Here is a 17658-nt window from a genome sequence, read left to right on the forward strand (position 1 = left end):
GGCAGCACTGCATGTACCCAGAGGTAGAAACTTAAGCCCTGTCAAGGCTGATTCCCCACTCTGGCACTTCGAGTGCAGAAGGTGGGTGCCCGCAAAGATTTTAACAATTAATACTGGCCACTCCAGGCTTATATTAAACTCCCAAGGTTACAGTTTTTCTCTGACCTTGGATGGATAGATGCTGCCACCACCCAAGTGCAGAAACCCCTTTGAGAATCCAGGAAGGCACACTTGGGAATTCCTTCCTGTGGGGTTCCCTCAAGCCCTTTCAGCCCACCTCCAGGGAAGAGCTGAGAAAAAAAAGAAGAAATCAGCTGTTGCCGCCAGCTAATTAAACAATGTGCGCAAACCTCTTAAGACACAAAAATCCAATTCTGTTCTTTAAAAAGGTAAAATTTATTAATTAAAAAAAAAGAAAAAAAATACACCTGGGAACTTAGGCATTTGCTAGATTAAAAAAATAAACAAGGACAAGGATTTAGCATCAAGAATAGCTTTCTTGAGGTCCAGCTTAAAGGTTACAAGCAGAACAAAAACACCTGAGGTTAGCACAGAGGAGTCCACAAGCCATAAAGAAATAAAAAGAGATAAACCTGATAGCATCCTCCTAGACATTTCCTGATCTACTTACATATCTGGGGTTTCAAATGAGTAGGTTATAGGTATGATACTGGGGATTTTTCATACTTGGCCCCAAGCTTCTTACAACATAGTCGTTGTCCTGTTCACTTCTCCCTGGGAGAACAACACAGACAGACAAAAGGGGTGTCTTGTTTCAATTTTTAAAAGTTCTAGCCTTTCCATTGGTTCTTTTGGCCAGGTGCCCACTCACTTCCTTTTAACGATGCATAGCAGTGAAACTTTTTAACCCTTTGTAGGTAGAGCAATTAGAGAACAGCTACTAAGTGGGATTTTATAGCTACTGGATGGTTGGGTGTCCATAAATGGGAGCAACCTCCCCCTTTCATTTATCACAGGCCCCTAGGGAACTTTCACTGCCAAAACTTAGCTGCTGAATGAGTTTATGTGCCTTCAGGGTTTGTCATGAGTTTTGTGGATCTCAGTGGAGCCTAAAAGTGCATTGTAGGTACCTACATACCTTTGTAATCTGGGCCTAAATGAAGAAGAGGTTGTTTCATATCTGGATGTTGACCACATAAACTGGCAGAAAATCTGCCCAAGGTCTTTTTTTGTACCTTCATGCTCCACTTAAACCTCTTGTTATAATATGGCCAGGAACTTTTGATAAACACTCTATTTGTTTCTGGGAAAACAACATTGCTTCCTTGATTAACTACTGTGAAAACAACACATTCATGCATGCCTCATTTATACAATCAGTTTATGCACTATATAACAGAATACATTTGGATGCAGCTGTGGTATCTAATGTGTGTATTGGGAGCCACTTACAGCCCTCAGGGATGTAAATTGTGACCCTCGAAGGTGACTGTTTCAAAAAGAAAATATGTTTTTAATGATCATTGGAAAGGAATTCTTTGAACCACACCCTGTGATTATTAAATGGAAGTGTTTGCATCAGTCTTGTCACTAGGGGGAAGGGATCAGGGTCTTCCCTGCTGAGCAATGGGACCCTCCAGGGAGAGCAGGATAGGAGCTTGACTGGCTTTGCCTAAGCCTAAGGGAGTACCTAGGAAAGGTTCTCTCCCTTTTCCCTCCTCGCCCCCTTCCCCCAATAGCCAACAAGGGCAGCTCAGGAGAAGGGAAAACTAAAGAGAAGATGAGAATCAACAACCAATTACACCTCTCAGGGCAGGTTAGAGCAACCCAGGCGCTGCTCTAAATTGTGTCTGGGAGCCAGCTATGTTTTCTTTGTGTCCACTCCCCACTCTGGGGATATCTTCAACAGAGGGCTTGTGAGTGGCTTCCTCTCCCTTTGTGTTCCCAGAACAGCGCAAAGTATCTCCCACTGGCCACGGTTCACCGTTCCAGGCCAACTGGGCCTGTGGGAAGTGGCGCAGGCCAGGCCACCTCTTCCTGCAGCTCCCATTGGCTTGGAACGGCGAACCACGGCCAGTGGGAGCTGCGATTGGCTGAACCTGTGGATGCTGCAGGTAAACAAACCGTCCTGGCCCACCAGCGGCTTTCCCTGATGAGCCACGTGCCAAAGGTTGCTGATTCCTGTTCTAGTATAACTATGCCTGCAATAGGGGTTGTACCAGTATAACTCTACTAGTACAAAACCCCAGACCACTATGAAATAGTTATACTGGTACAACTTTCAAGTGCAGACCAAGCCTTACACCTTTTGAAATCAATGGGAATTAGGTACCTAAATACCTTTTGAGTATCTGGGACTAAATCCCATTTTCAAAAGGCACATAGATGCTTAGGAAAGTCACTGAAAGCAAGTGGCACTCAGGGCTTGTCTACATGTGGGGTAATGTGCTCTACAGGGGTGTGATTTCTAACGTGCACTAACGTCTTGTGCATTAATTGGTCCACGTAGACCCTGCTAGTGTGCACTAATGGTTCCCTAGTGCACTTTAACATAGTGCTGTTTGAGCACACTAGCAGGGTCTACATGGACCAATTAATGTGCAACACATTAGTGTGCTTTAGAAACCGTACCCCCATAGAACACATTACCCCACCATGTAGACAAACCCTTAGATTCCTAAATCACCAATGAAATGTTACCCATCATCTATAGTCATCTATACACCTACACCAAGGCCCAATTCTGCAAGGTGTTGAGCACCTCCTGTTGGGTACTAAGTGCCTTCAATGCCCATTGAAGTCATTGGGAGTTAAAAGCCATCAGCAGTTCCCAGAATGTGCTCAGCATCCTGGAGGACAAGGCCCAAAGAAGGCACAGAGGCTGCTGCGGTTGCACTATAGTGCTTGATGTGCAAACGTACTATAGGTCTCATCAAGGTTCATGGGCATTATAGGCAAACACTGACTGGAGAGTAAAACCAATCCTTTAAGGTGTGAAAATTTCTGTTCTATTCCTGCCCGGAAGGCACACCGAGGGACAGAATTCAGGTCACACACAAACCTGCTGAAACCTCTTTGGTTTGTTCTATAACTTGAACCCCAAAGGCCTGGTTTTGCACCATATAGATCAGAGAGACTTTTGCCATTGGCTTCAATAAGAGCAGGATTGAGCCCCAGGGGCACGATCCTGCTCCCATTGACTTCAACCGGCATTTTCCCACTGACGTCTATGAGGGCCTCAGTGTGGCTCTGAACTAGCAGTGAGATGAGAAAGCATTTTGGAAAAGGCTGGAGGCAATATAATTATTATTCATTGTCAACTCTAAAGCAAAGTTGTGATTCAGTCTGCATCTAGACTGTCTAGAAAGACATCACATGACATTATATAAGGCCTGATGTCACTGTCAGTGCATAACGTTTAACCTGGAAAATAGAATTGCAGAAGGAGTTCTGAGTCAAGTGGTGCTTTGTATTTTCCCTCTGAAATCAATCTGAGAGCATATCACAGATGATCTGATATTGCAGTGCATCATAATACCACAGTATAAGAGGATGTTAAGAAGTATTTTGAAGGGTACCAGAAATAACTATTGGAGCAAACATGTCAGTTCAGATACATTCATTCTAAATGAACTCACTGCATTAAAAAATAAGCCTGGAATTTTTAAAGGCACTTTGTATTGCCATAACTGTGCTCCCATGAAGCCAGCGGAAGTTCATCGATTTCAGTGGTTGCAGTTGTGCTAATGCTGTATGCTTTTGAAAATCTCATCCTAAATATTTTCTTCTTTCTTGGCTTTGCAGTTATTTTCAGCTCTGGCCTGTGGAGCTCCCTCTGTCACAGCAGCGAAGGAAAAGTGAAACCGCTGGAAGAGATGAGGGGGCTTTATACTATCTTGTTGATGTTCTCCTCCACAAAGTAGCAAGACTCAGATGTTCTCGCTCTTTGTTCTTCCTAAACTCTTCTTTTAAAGTAGTTGCACCAATGTAGAGTTCCATCTGTCAGTCTTCAAGCAGTGATGCACCCTGCTATTTTTAGGAACTTCCAAGACTCTTAGGGTTTCCTGATGCTTTCTGAATAATAATAGTAATGAATAATAAATAAATGTCCATCTATTCATGTAGCATAGATGCCTCACATCTCTCTTTGTCATGCATTTCTTTGGTGTACATTCAACCATGATCCAATTTGCAAATGACACCAGAATTGAAAAGCAACTCATCTATGTCTAATTCAAGGGGTGCTTTCATGTTTGTCTTGAGATGACTGACTACTAAAAAAGGTTAAGTTCTATTGCTATTAGATTTCATTCTATTTAAAATATTGGGTTGCACAGGGCCTGATTTAGGAACATAAGACTTGCCATATTGGGTCAGACAGTGGTCCGTCTAACCCAGTGTCCTGCCTGACAGTAGCCGTTAGGTCTCATCCTGGTCTCTAATAGTTAGAGAATGGCATAAGCCCTAAAGCACAAAGTTTAATATCCCTCCCAAATTTTTATTGTCATTTATGATAACTCTGGGTATTCGTAATATCCATATAAATAGCCAATCCCTTTTTGAATCTGGTTAAGTTCTTGGCCTTAACTACTTCTTGTGGCAGTGAGTTCCACAGCTTAGTTCCCCGTTGTGTGAAAAAGTATTTCCTTTTACTGATTTCAAGTTTCCCACCTCTTATTTTGATTGAATGTCCCCTTGTTCTTGTGTTATAAGACAGAGATAGCAGAAGCTTCCAATCTACCTTATCTATACAATTCATTATTTTATAGACTTTTATCATGTATTCCCTTATTCATCTCCTTTCTAAAATAAATAATCCCAGTCTTTTCATTCTCTTTTCATATAACAATATTTCTAGGCCTGTGATAATTCTCATTGTCTTTCTCTGAATCCCCTCTAGGTCTGCAGTATCCTTTTTGACATGGAGTGACTGGTGCTGCACACAGTACCCATATGACGCTGCACCATTGATTTGTACAATGGCATCATAATATTTTTTTAAATTATTCTCCCTCTCATTCCTTATGTATCTTAACATCTTGGTTGCTTTTCTGAGTGCAGGTGCACATAGAGCAGAGCTCTTCATTGAGCTGTTTACAGTGATGCCCCAAATCCCTTTCTTGAGTGGATACAGTTAATTTAGAACCCTTAAAATGTAAGGGTGGTTTAATTTTTCCCCCCTGAAATATTCACTGGCCATTGCCCATCATGTTGTCCATTCCACTAACTTGTTTAGATTTCTCTGAAGTTCCTTATAGTCTTTCTGGTCCTAAATAACTTTGGGCCATCTACAAATTTAATTGCCTCACTATTCATCCCCTTTTCCAGATCATTATAAATGTTTTAAACAACATGAGACCTAGTACAGAAGCTTGAAGCACACCACTACTAGCCTTTTGCCCTGATGAAAACTGATGATTTATTCTCAAGTCTGCACTAGTGAAAGTTATTGATATTGGTCCACCCAACCACAACACCCACCCAATCTGAATGTACCCTTCTGAAAACATATTCAGATGTCACAGGAACAAATTACTGGGAGGCTATTGAAAATGAATCCCTTGAATACAAAATGGTATTTTTCAGTCTCCTAACAATGTGTTATTTTCACCATTGTGCATGTGTTTTCAAATTTTAGGAGGCAAAAGTAAGGTTGGTAAATGGTGTTTATCGGGTGGATGGTGAGTGATGAAGGATTATAAAGCCATGAGGAACTGACTGGACACGTTAACTTTTCATTGCCATGTATTTTAATTATTGTATTTTTTAAGAAATGCAGAAGTTGTATGGCAAAAGTGTAATGTTGTAGTTTGGCTGTTCACTGGACTACAATGAAACATACTTTCAATCTAACAAATTTTGTTTGTGTGGTATATTGGAAACTGGCTAAAAATGACTAGCTATCATTTTAAATGTGAGCCATTTCCTAGTTCTGCTTGCAGGAATGAGGGCTCTTACCAAAGCCATGTGATCTGGGTCATCTTAGTCAGTCAGCAGACAGTCAGTCTGGAAAAAGCCAGCTTAAAGCAAGGTGGGGTCAGCTGTACCTCATTGCCTTAGGGACCTACCTGCTTTTCTCTCTCTCTCTTTCTCTCTGTCTCTGTCTCTCTCTCTCTCTCAATCTTCTTGGGTTCTTATGAGTTCTTGTTCTGAATTCTGTGAAATAAAGTAGTGTTATATTGCAGTCTTCCAGCAAGTGTATTTATGTTTTTATCTAACTTTTCTGGGGCTTGGTCTATACTTGAAAAATGTAGGCTGGCAGAATTACCTCACTCAGGGGTGTGAAAAAACCACAGCAAGATGAATGCAGCAAGGTTAACAGAAAAATGCTTTCACTGATCTCGCTAACATCGCTAGGGGAGGTGGTGTTCCCACACTGCTGGAAAAAAACCCTTCTGTCCGTGTAGACGGTGTTACACTACCAGGTTATGCCAGCATAGCTACAGTACCATAGCTATGCAAGTATAGTCCCTGTAGTGTAGACATACCCTATGTGTATGATGAGAACATAACAGTTTGTTTATGAATGACACCGTTTTTTGAACAAGCACCAATAATTTCAATCAAATTGGTTATAAAGTCTCCAGAAGAGGAATCTAGCTCTGACAGACTTTAAGAGGCTCATCAGAGTGGAGGTACCTTCCTGTAGTCCCCACTGTCCCAAACTCCGTCTTTGTGGAGGGGCAATTGTTAATTGCATGGTGAAGGACACCACACTTTGTGTTGACAGGATCGGTATTATTTTGCTTGGGTAATCCCTGCACGTTCTGGGAGGGTGATGCTCCAGTTCTCCTTTCTGATTCACAGAGAGAGTACCTTCACCATGGAGTTTCCTCAGGACCAGGGAGAGGGACAGATGATGTCACAGAGCTATTACTCCCATCTTTCCCTGTATGCCAGGTCAGATCTACTCAGTCTAGTTCTCTCCCATGCTTGGAAGTGAAAGGGATAATCTAACCCTAACAAATTTGAACAGCTAACACATGCAGGTTAGTTGTGAGTCTCTGTATGGAAAATAGTGGGCCCAGTCCTGATTCCATGGAAGTCTCTGGGACTTCGCTATTGACTTCATGGAGTTGAAGAGTAGGTTCAATACTGTTACATTTTATAAAGAACACCTGTAAAACACTTGTCAGTGACTATGATATTGAATGCAACAGAATGAAATCAGACTCTTGTACCTTTCTGAGGGATGCACTGTACAATCCTAAATATCAGCATCAGGTTTCAGTGATATATATGATGACTTACTCTTTCAATGGAAACCTGTAATAAGAAAGACTGTTGGCTTCCTCTCTGTAACTGATCTTACTTAAATTCCAGCAAGATAACCAACTAGTTCATGTATGCATCCGATGAAGGGAGCTGTAGCTCATGAAAGCTTATGATCTAACAAATGTGTTAGTCTCTAAGGTGCCACAAGTACTCCTTTCTTTTTATGGATACAGACTCACACGGCTGCTACTCTGAAAATAGTTCATTCAGGGTCAGATTAAATATAAATGTGGCCTAAATCAGCCAAAAAATGCAGAATCCCACATTTGCTCATGGATTTTTGAGGGCAGATAGTCAGGGAAAACACACACAATGTCTCCTGGAAAAGAAAATTCCAGCTCCAGAAAATTGAGCTCTCTTAATTTGGAGGCCTCGACACAACATGGAGAAAACATAAAATCTCAAAAATCAAGGGACATGTCTGATGCGGATAAAGGAGGAGAATAAAATGGCAGTGCTAATTTCTTATGGGATTCCTTTCCTTCAACTGTCACACCAGCTAAATTACTATACCGAAATGGTATCACTTTATATTGGGGAAGATTTCTGCCCCTTTAAAGAGCCTATTCTGTTCTATTAAGTCTCTAACCCTGCTCCTATTACTGTACCTTTCAATGATGCATTCAGCAAAGCGACTAGTGTCTCTACATGCTTCTTATTGAAATGTTTTTCTTCAGTGCATCTCAAGCCAAGCCAACATTTATATTCTAGTGTGGTCCTTCATGTACCATGAAGTTGCCGTTGTGTGGTACATGGAAGACAAGTGACTTGGTCAAAGTCAGCCAATGAGATATAGCAACTGAGAGGGTTAGGAGTCCAGACCCCCTAGGTGCCCGTTTCTTTGCCTTAACATCTAAATTAGGTCGATTTTATAGAAGTCGGTTTTTAGAATTCAATTTTATACAGTCAATTGCTTATGTCCACACTAAGTGCATTAAGTTGGCAGAGTGTGTCCTCACTACCATGGCTGGCATCGACTTACAGAGCGGTGCACTGTGGGTAGCTATCCCACAGTTCCCCCAGTCTCCGCTGCCCATTGGAATTCAGGGTTAAGTTCCCATTGTCTGATGGGGCAAAAACATTGTCGCGGGTGGTTTTGGGCACATGTCTTCAGGCCCCCCTCCCTCCCTCTGTGAAAGCAACGGCAGACAATCGTTTCGCGCCTTTTTTCCGGGGTCCCGTCCGCTGGCCCCACTCAGCCCCTTGCCTGTCTGGATGATTGGAACCCCAGGCAGACAGTGGGCTGAGCAGGGCCGGTGGACAGAACCCCAGACCAGCTGCGGCCCATCCCGCTGCTGGTCTGGGGCTCTGTCCACCAGCTCCTGCCAGCTGGCATCCCGGCCGTCAGCCCCGCTAAGCCCGCTGCCATGCTTGCGATACCATGGCAAGCATGGAGCCTGCTCAGCTCACCATCACCGTATGTCTCCTGGGTGCTGCTGGCCTACAAGGTATGGCATTGCTACACAGCAGCAGCTCCTTGCCTTCGTGGCAGACCGTGCAGTAGGACTGATAGCCGTCGTACGTCTCCTGGGTGCTCTTGGCAGACCTCGGTGAGGTTGATCAGGGCACCTGGACGGACATGGCTATCCTCCTCTTAGAGCACCGAATAGGAGTGACTCCAGGTCATTCTCTTCTTTAAATTTCATCTCATGGAGATTCAGTCCTGCCTGGAATATCATGTGAGCTGGAGGCTTCTGCCTCAGGCTGCTCTACCAGCCAGCAGCACCACGCGGTAGCACTTACCCCAGCCTGCCCCTTGCTCCCATGGCTCATGAAGCCTGGACTGTAGTAAGGAGCAGTTCAACTTGTGGAATGACAAATCCAGAATGAAGGGTTGCACTCTGTGGGCCACGTTAAGATTATTTCAGAGTCCTAGATAGCATTTAGTCCCTATAAAAGGCTTCATGAAAATTTCCCCCCGCCCCTAACAAAAATGTTAATTTATCAGAGCAGCTGAAAGGGTAAGGAACCCAGGACTATAACTTAGAGAGAGCTTCCATATTATTTAACTCATAATTCATATAATTTAAAGTAAAATTTCACAGGGCGGTCTGTTCTAAGACTAAAAATGCAGGAGGGGAGTCAGAAAAAGGTGAATGTGATAACCACTACACTATGCAAAAAGAAAAGGAGTACTTGTGGCACCTTAGAGACTAACCAATTTATTTGAGCATGAGCTTTCGTGAGCTACAGCTCACTTCATTATCCGATGAAGTGAGCTGTAGCTCACGAAAGCTCATGCTCAAATAAATTGGTTAGTCTCTAAGGTGCCACAAGTCCTCCTTTTCTTTTTGCGAATACAGACTAACACAGCTGTTACTCTGAAACCTGTCACTACACTATGGAAACCCAACTTGAACGTATCCCTTGCGTGTTCCCTATTATACCTTATGTAACGTGTGGTTGTGTATTATTAATAGTTTGGTGTGTCACGGGGCTTCTCCTTTTTTGCCCCAGACTTTGCCGAATGCACAGGACTGTTTTCTCTAGCTACAGAAGCTACCTCATGCAATGTCCATATCTATGGCCTTCCTGCTCACACAGCGGTCATGCCCCCGCCCAAGTCTGACACAGCGACCTGGCTCGGGCAGGATTGCTAGCGAGGCATGATACTTTTGCTGTTAAGCAAACACAGCAATTCTTTCCCGGCCTCTGCCACCGAATCCCTCCATGCATTAAGCCATGCCCTATCAGTGCAGGAGGACTGCATGAGCTTGGAAAACATGTCATCGCGAGTGCATTTTTTTCGCCTTCTAATCTGTGATAACCTCAGGGACGGAGATGATAGGGGGAGCGTAGAAATATTCATGGGGGACTGCATGGTGCTGCTGAGTGCTGCTGAGTTCGCCATGCTGGCCAAACAGGAAATTAAATTCAAAAGTTCCCGGGGCTTTTCCTGTGTACCTGGCTAGTGCATCGGAGTTCAAAGTGCTGTCCAGAGCGGTCACAATGGAGCACTCTGGGATAGCTCCCGGAGGCCAATACCGTCGAATTGCATCCAGACTACCCCAAAATCGACCCAGCGATGTCGGTTTCAGCACTAATCCCCTCGTCAGGGAGGAGCACAGAAACTGATTTTAAGAGCCATTTAAGTCGACAAAAATGGCTTCGTCGTGTGGACGGGTGCAGGGTTAAATTGATCTAACGCTGTTAAATTCGACCTAAACTCGTAGTGTAGACCAGGGCTAAGAGACCGACTTCCTAGTTACATCTTTCCTAGGCTGCCTATTTAAAGCCTCTTTTCAAATGAGAAAGACAAACCAGTTTGTAGATTAAGAAACATCTTTGGTATCAAAACTAGGAGTGAGGGAGCTACCTATAGGTCTTGCACTAAAATAGGAGTTGTCCTTAAGGAACACATTATTTTCAGGCCCTGATGACCCAGAATAATTTATTGTCAGGCCCTGATGGCTCAATGTCATTGCGCTTCCATTTGACTCAACAAAAGGGTCGGGGGGAATAGGAAGCTGATTATGGCTCCCTGATTCTCGATGACACTCTTGCACAGGTGAGAGCAACCTGGGGGTGCTCTAACTGTTGCCAGCTGGCTATGTTCCCTGATGGTCCATACATCAGTTGAGTCACAGATAAAGCACGGTGTATTTCACCCAACCTGCCTCCCTCTCGCTATGCTGGGGTTGAGTGGATGGGATGGGTCTAGCACAAGGCCTCAGTACACAGCTCTGTGACAATGGAGAGTTCCCCCTTGCCAGGCGGATTCACAGCAGTGGCCAGACTGGCTGATTTCCAGCACCTTTGCACCTCTCAGATGGTGGGAAGAGGCTGGGGTGCTTGGGAGAATCTAGCAAGATATTGTCAGAGTCCCACTCAAATCAGACAGTTAGATGTCAGAATGACCTAGATAGGATGGTACTAGTTCAAGTCAAATGAGCTACAAGCTCAGGAAAAACGTAGGCTCAGGACAAGAGGCTAAAGCACAGGACAGGTGTTGCTGAACAGTGCCTCTGAGCAGGGTTTGACAAGCACAACCTGTTACTGATTTGATTCAGTAATACCAGGGTACTGGGATACTGCAGCTGGGATCGAACATTCACAGGTGCTGACAGCAGGATGCTGCACTGCTTTGAGAGCACTGCTTCTTCTTTGGTCCACTTTGATTCCCTTAGCTTTCCCACTAAAAAAATATCATTAAAATGGCAATAGGTTTCATTTCAGGTCAGTAACCACAGCCTCTTCAGGCTTCTGCTTCAGGGTTTCTACAGCTGGGAAAGATGGTGAGAGGCAATGACATGACTGGTGTGCTAAGGACATGTTTCCACATTCAGGATGTCCTGCTATTTGGACTGATGGAAGGCCCTGACATTTGAATCTGGGGAGTATGAGTAAGCCTTCAATCTTCCTTCCCTCTGCTGCACATCCACTCCCTTCCAGCCAGTTAGTCGTACTCTAGCTTTGGGCTGGGTGAGAGAGTAGAACAGAGGACACAACGGGTGACCTGACGTAGCATCAGCTTATAGAGCAGTAAAATGTCTCTGGCAATGGCAGGCCACTTGGCACTGCTGTATGACTGTCTAGCTCACCATCAGCAGTGGACCTAGAAGAACCTGCTGAAAATTGAGCTGACAGGAAATTAAGCTTGCTACAAAGCTAATGGATCTGCAGAGAACATAATGTAACTTTCATGGGAGTGCATCATGCTTCGGCGTCTCCTTGGGAAGGTTTTGGGGGTGTCTGTCGGACCAGGCATGAAAGACTGAGGGAGAACAGAGGGCCAAGGGATCCGACTGGGAGTACTGGAGAGATGAAGAGCTAGATTGTGCCATTAGGCACGGCCCTGTGTAAGGGTCAGTGCATATGTGTGCAACCGCAGCAGCAGTGCAGGGGAGGAGTTGTAAATCAGAAAGTCCAAGTGCCTCTCTGTTCCCCCTTGCTGCATGGGCAAGTCATCTGTTGAGGCCCCAGAACAGGGGCAGATTACTTCCTGTCCATACCAGCTCAGTTCCACAGGCTCACACAGAATGTGGAGTGGAGCCAAGGATTCTCCCTCTTCCTGTCCCTCTTTGCTCCCATCCGCACCCATTTGATTGCCGTGGGAGTAGTGGCCATATGGAGCTTGCTTTCCCATTTACATCCTAAGCAGCGATGTGGGTTGGAGGGAGGTTGGAGGGAAGGGTCCTATGCCCCACTGTAGCCACGAAAGGTTGGACCACAATCTGGTCCTAAGAGAGTAAGAGGTCATGGATTGAGAAGGAATGATCAGAACTTCACATGCTATTCCTGACCAGGTGGCATCACTGAATAAAGGCATTATAATATTTTCAGTTTGATTCCCCATCTCATTCCTTATGCATCCTAACATTGTGGTAGCTTTTTTTCTTAATGCAGCTGCCCATGGAGCACAGGTCTTCACTGAACTGTCTCAACTGACACCCAGGTCACTGTCTTAAGTTGATACAGCAAATTTAGAACCTTGTAAGGTTTAGGAGTCATTTAAGTTTTTCCCTCCAACTTGCATTATTTTGCATTTATCCACACTGAACTTCATTTGCCCATCTCACAAGAGCCTTCATAAAGGCTTCTGAAATGTAGGTTATCCATGCGATGGTCTCTCTGTATTTGTATTATCTACCTGTCTTCGGTGTTTCTATCATCTAGGTTCCTAAGTGTCGACACTTATGTAATAAGCTAAATCAATGCCATATCCCCACTGAATGCTAAAAGCACTTTGCTAAATAGACCGCAGTAGCCACAGTAATTGTGATACACTTTTTTGTTCTCTAGAGTGACCTGGAGCAGAGACAGTGGTGCTGTTCTTGAGAAGGCTTCCCGGGGCATAGCAGTCCACAGCACACCCAATGAGACACAGTACTGGGATGGAAATTCCAGTCTGGGAAGGGTGTGAGTCATGAGTTGGTGAGTGAAAGAAACAGCAGGATAAAAATAACAGAACGAAGTATGATGCTGAATGTTAATCTGCTACGTTGCATTATCCTTGCTTGCATTACCCATAATAAAATAACATGTAGTGTGCACTGCAGTGCATAACACAGATTGTTGTATACTATTCTGAAAGTATATGGTTTAGGATGCTGGATTGGCTATGCCTTTAATTCCTCTTTTTAGGACTGACTGAAAATTATTAATCACATTTTTTCAATGAAAAATGCCTTTTCAAACAGTATGGACATTTCTGTATAAAATTTTTGCATCATTCAACATTTCCAGATTTTAGACAAAACAATTTAAAATGAAAAATTTTCATTTTAATTTGAACTGAGTAGAATCAAAATGATTTTTTTTTGTTTTCCTTTTTTTGTTTCCTTCCTCCATCTTTTCTATCCCCTTTCCAGGAGTAAATAGATAGAGAGGAGGAAAAAGCCTCAAAATTGAAACATTTTCATTTTGCTTCTATTTGATGTGAATCAATATGAAAACGTGTTCTTCTGGATTAGTTTGAAAATTTTTGTGTGTTTGTTTTGAAGTGTTTCATCAGAATATTTTGGGAAAAAATTTCAAATGCAGAGTGGAATTTTCAGTAGTTCTCACTAGGGTGGCAAACTTTGGTTGGACGAATTCCTGGAGATTTCATCACATGGCATAATCTTTAATTAAAGATTAATCTTTAATTCCTGGAGATTCCAGGAGAATCCTGGAGGGCTGGCAACCCTCACACTCATTGGCTTAACTCTTCCTGGGGTCAATGTTAGGCCACTGCTAAACATTTCTAAATCCCAAACAAAGTCTCTGAAATTGAAAAATAATTAAATCAGATTTTACCAAACATCTCTGAGACCTTTTCTGCACTGAAGCTTATCCAGATATTTGAACTTTGAAAAAGCACCCAAGGTGATTCTCAAATTTTCCACCCAAATTTATGTTTATGTTCCATCTAAGATAAACACCTGTAGGAAAGTTAAAGGTCACTGCATATAGGCAGTAAGAGCCAGATTTTAAAAGGTGTTTAGGTGCCTGACTCCCAATGGAATCATTGGGAGTTAGAGACCAGATCGGATTTTGAGAGAGGAGTTAGGCCAGCACTGAGTGATATTGAAAATCGACCCTTTGCTTGAAAATTTCCCCAAAATATTCTGTACTTTTGATTAAATCAGTGGGAGTTAGGTGCCTAAAAATCTGTCCCTAGGTGCCTTACACCCATTGATTTCAATGGGAGTTAGATGTCTGGGTGCTTATCTACATCTTTTGGATTCTAAATACCTTTGTAAATCTGGTCCTTAGGACTGAGCTAAATCTCATTGAAGTTAATGGAAAAACTCCCATAGACCTGAATGGACTTTGGATCAAGCCCTTATGCTGTATAGCCATTTTTGGTTGGGAAGGGTAGATGCCATTACCTGCCCTGAAAGGACAATGGGGTCTCAGCAACGGGAATGTCATGGGGATTTGCTCCCCAGAGCCTCATGGGAAGGATTGATGGAGGTCTGTTAGGGTTTAGTCAGGCATCTAGGCCCTGCTCCTGCACCATTAAAGTCAATGGGTGCTTTCTCTTTGACTTCAGTGAGCACGGGTTCACACCCATAGACATCTTTGCAGGCTACCGCATAGACAGCTCTTAGCATTGCAGGGAAAAAACGTATCTTCATTTTTTTAAGTGGGAAAAGGGATCTATTTTATTCTAGTCATTTCAAGTCATTTCAAAACCCACTAAAGTGTATTTTACTTTAACTTTCTTATCATCATTTGCCTTTGGGCTCTGATGGGAGTGTGGGAAACAAAACATAGAAGACTTGCTAAAAGTGAGAGGCTAGTGAAAACAGGAGTTTATAACGCAAGACTATGTGTATTCTTATCCATCACATTCTCTAACTGTGAATGCCGTAAGCACCATTCACAATGCTACATTATTCAAAATGTAAATTACTTGTCTTTGTAAATATTCTCCTCCCTCTCCCCTCCGCTTAGGTGCCTCATGGGGCTGGGCACTTACCCTGCCTCTGAGAGATGCTGAAGTTTAGCCAGGTGAGAATCCCCTTTGTCTTGCAAACACTGATGCATGTGCTTAAAGTGAAGCACGTGTGTATTTGTATTTGCAGGGTCGGGGTTTGTGAGCAAAGTATTTTTCTTCCTTTCAGATCTTGTTACAAATGGCTTATGTGATTCCACTAAGATGAAACCATTTTGACTAATCCTTTATATTTCTATTTTCTCTTTCAGAGGCTGCTTGAGAAGCTATTTAGGGCATCTTTTTTATAATGTTTTTAACTGATCTTGTGTTGCTTTTTTAATTTATACTTACACCTACGTAGCTCGTCATTTTTTTGTGTATTACGTATTTTTATTTCAAAATTTGTAAAAAAAAATATTTTTTAATTTATATTTATGCAGGAAAAAGGAAGTCATTGTAATTGTGGTTTGACATCTTTGGCAACAAATTTTATTCACTACTCAGTGGCCACTGTTTTGGTTAAGACACCATTTCATTAATCATATCTGTAAACCCAATAGGGTGCTGAAGGTAACTCCCTGGGAGAGGACATTTATGGTCCAAATTTTCAGAAAGGGAGGTTGGAGGTAGGAAAATACACAACTGCCCTTGAAGTCAATGGAAATCTGTCCATTGTAAATGGTCATTTGGCCAAGCTAACTGGTGATTTGCATACGCAAATACCTGATTTGCAGAGGTAGCTGTATTAGTTGCATGCACGAATGTAAGCATGTAATTGAGCATACAGTCCTGCAAGTGGATTTACCTACTTTTCTGAAAATGTTACACTTAACGAGTGTAGGGGAGAAAAGTAATTTCTTTCTTCTGTGAAATCTGTCTATGCAACTGTACTGAATTAGAAGAATTGTCCAAAAGGAAAGTCAGGAATGATTTCCGGAGGCACTGATACATTACTGGTTTGCTCTAAAAAGTTAGGAAAATAATGGAACATTGTAATCTGTGTGTCTGCCACTCCTGATCTAAGCCATATGTCTGTGTTTGGTATGTATCCTGAAGGCTGCACCTGCAGTTGCTTGGTAGAGGACTGGCTGCTTTTCTCCTGGTGTCACGCTGCAGTAAAAGGACATTGGGAAGAAATTCAGAGATTGGAACTGACACAGGTAGCCAGATTCCTTTCCTCCCTGTTCCCATACTTTCTTGGGATATGAAACTCTATCAAAAGCCTTTCCCTTGCATACATTGCTTTGGAGTTTCCCAGCTTCTTCTCCGCCGTCCCCCCATCCCCCTCACATGGATGTGTTCCCATCGGTTGGATTCCACAATTTGGATGTTTAGGAATTTGTTCTTTTGGGGGTTTTCTCTTACAGAGAAACTGTTCTGCATTCAGAGCCCAGTTTTGAACTCGTTCTCAGACACAGCGAAACACATCAGTGACTCTGCTGTTTTGGATTTTGTATGGAAATATGTGAATGATTGATTCTAATTCTTTGCTTTCCTTCCACTAGTGCTGTTCTTTGTCAAAGTCTCTCATAGTTTAGTGAGATTATTAAAGTACCATTTATTTCTGTCTTTTTTGACATTCATTTTCTTTTATTTCTTTTGTATTTTTAAGATGTGAAGTCTCCGGGGTTAATATTTCAAATCTTAGCATCAAAGTGCTGTGCATACAGGTCTAGTACACACCTGAAGGTTAGTCTTCGTTTTTGTGTGGCTTTGACTTGAACACTTTTCCATTTCTCTTTCTGTTAATATTGGTATTTGGGAAATGTGCACTGCCTGTATTCTTTCTGCCTTTTGCCCCATCCCTTAATTCAATAAAAAAAAATGTTTTCCTCAAAACTATGTTATTTATATAGTACAGAAAGTCTTTGTAGGTGTGCATTGGATATATCTGGCATACATAGGAGATCTTCTGATGTGGGGTTTGAGAGGGTGGAACTATACCAGTAAAAGGGCAAATTAATCCCTGCAATAACTACACCATATTGCTTACATTGAGAAGATTTTTTTTCAAAAGCATCTATTTCCTAAAACATTGCACACCATGGGTTAGAATCAGAGCTTGTATAAGCAGATGCAAATCAATGGAGTTTCACCCATTTACACCAGGTCTAATTTGGCTTCATGTGTATATCATGTGTTATTCCAGCTCAGTGGTGAATCTATGACTACAATAAACCCTTTGTCGTGCTCATGAGGGTGTACATGCCTTTTAGGGATCTTAAGAGGAAACTTTTGGGGGTAGTATTACACCACAGCCTCCCTGAGAAGAGAAGAAGGATGGTCCAGTGGCTAGACCTGTAGCCTGCAAATTGGAAGACTTGGCTTCAATTCTGACTCTGCTGTAGGCTTCTTGTGTGACCATAGGCAAGTCAGTCTGTGACTAAGCTCCCATCTATAAAATGGGGACAATAGTAGTTCTCTAGCTAACAGAGATGTCTTGAGGAAAAAGACATTAAAGATTGTGAGGTGATCAGATGCTACAGTAATGGCATCCATATAAATACCTAAGATACACAGAGGACACCAGCAGGGTATTAACCAGACACAGCTGCTTT

At 42.7% G+C, this 17658-nt stretch overlaps 1 protein-coding gene across 4 annotated transcripts in view; it reads left to right on the plus strand.

Moving 5' to 3' along the window:
* The window catches only part of LOC125623865 (potassium voltage-gated channel subfamily A member 5), a 30670-nt gene extending 13728 nt beyond the window's left edge, over positions 1-16942 (plus strand). For 2 of the 4 annotated variants that reach the window (XM_048823866.2, XM_048823847.2), the window contains 3 exons: positions 12979-13110; positions 15118-15174; positions 15370-16942. The gene's annotated coding sequence lies outside the window, so the exon portion shown is untranslated. Of the gene's footprint in view, positions 1-3765; positions 6146-12978; positions 13111-15117; positions 15175-15369 lie in introns of those variants that run through there. The other 2 variants (XM_048823856.2, XM_075120937.1) reach the window with 2 other exon arrangements.
* The last annotated feature ends 716 nt before the right edge of the window (positions 16943-17658 follow it).

This window comes from Caretta caretta, chromosome 1 (assembly GCF_965140235.1).
Source record: "Caretta caretta isolate rCarCar2 chromosome 1, rCarCar1.hap1, whole genome shotgun sequence".
NCBI classification, from domain to species: Eukaryota; Metazoa; Chordata; order Testudines; family Cheloniidae; genus Caretta; species Caretta caretta.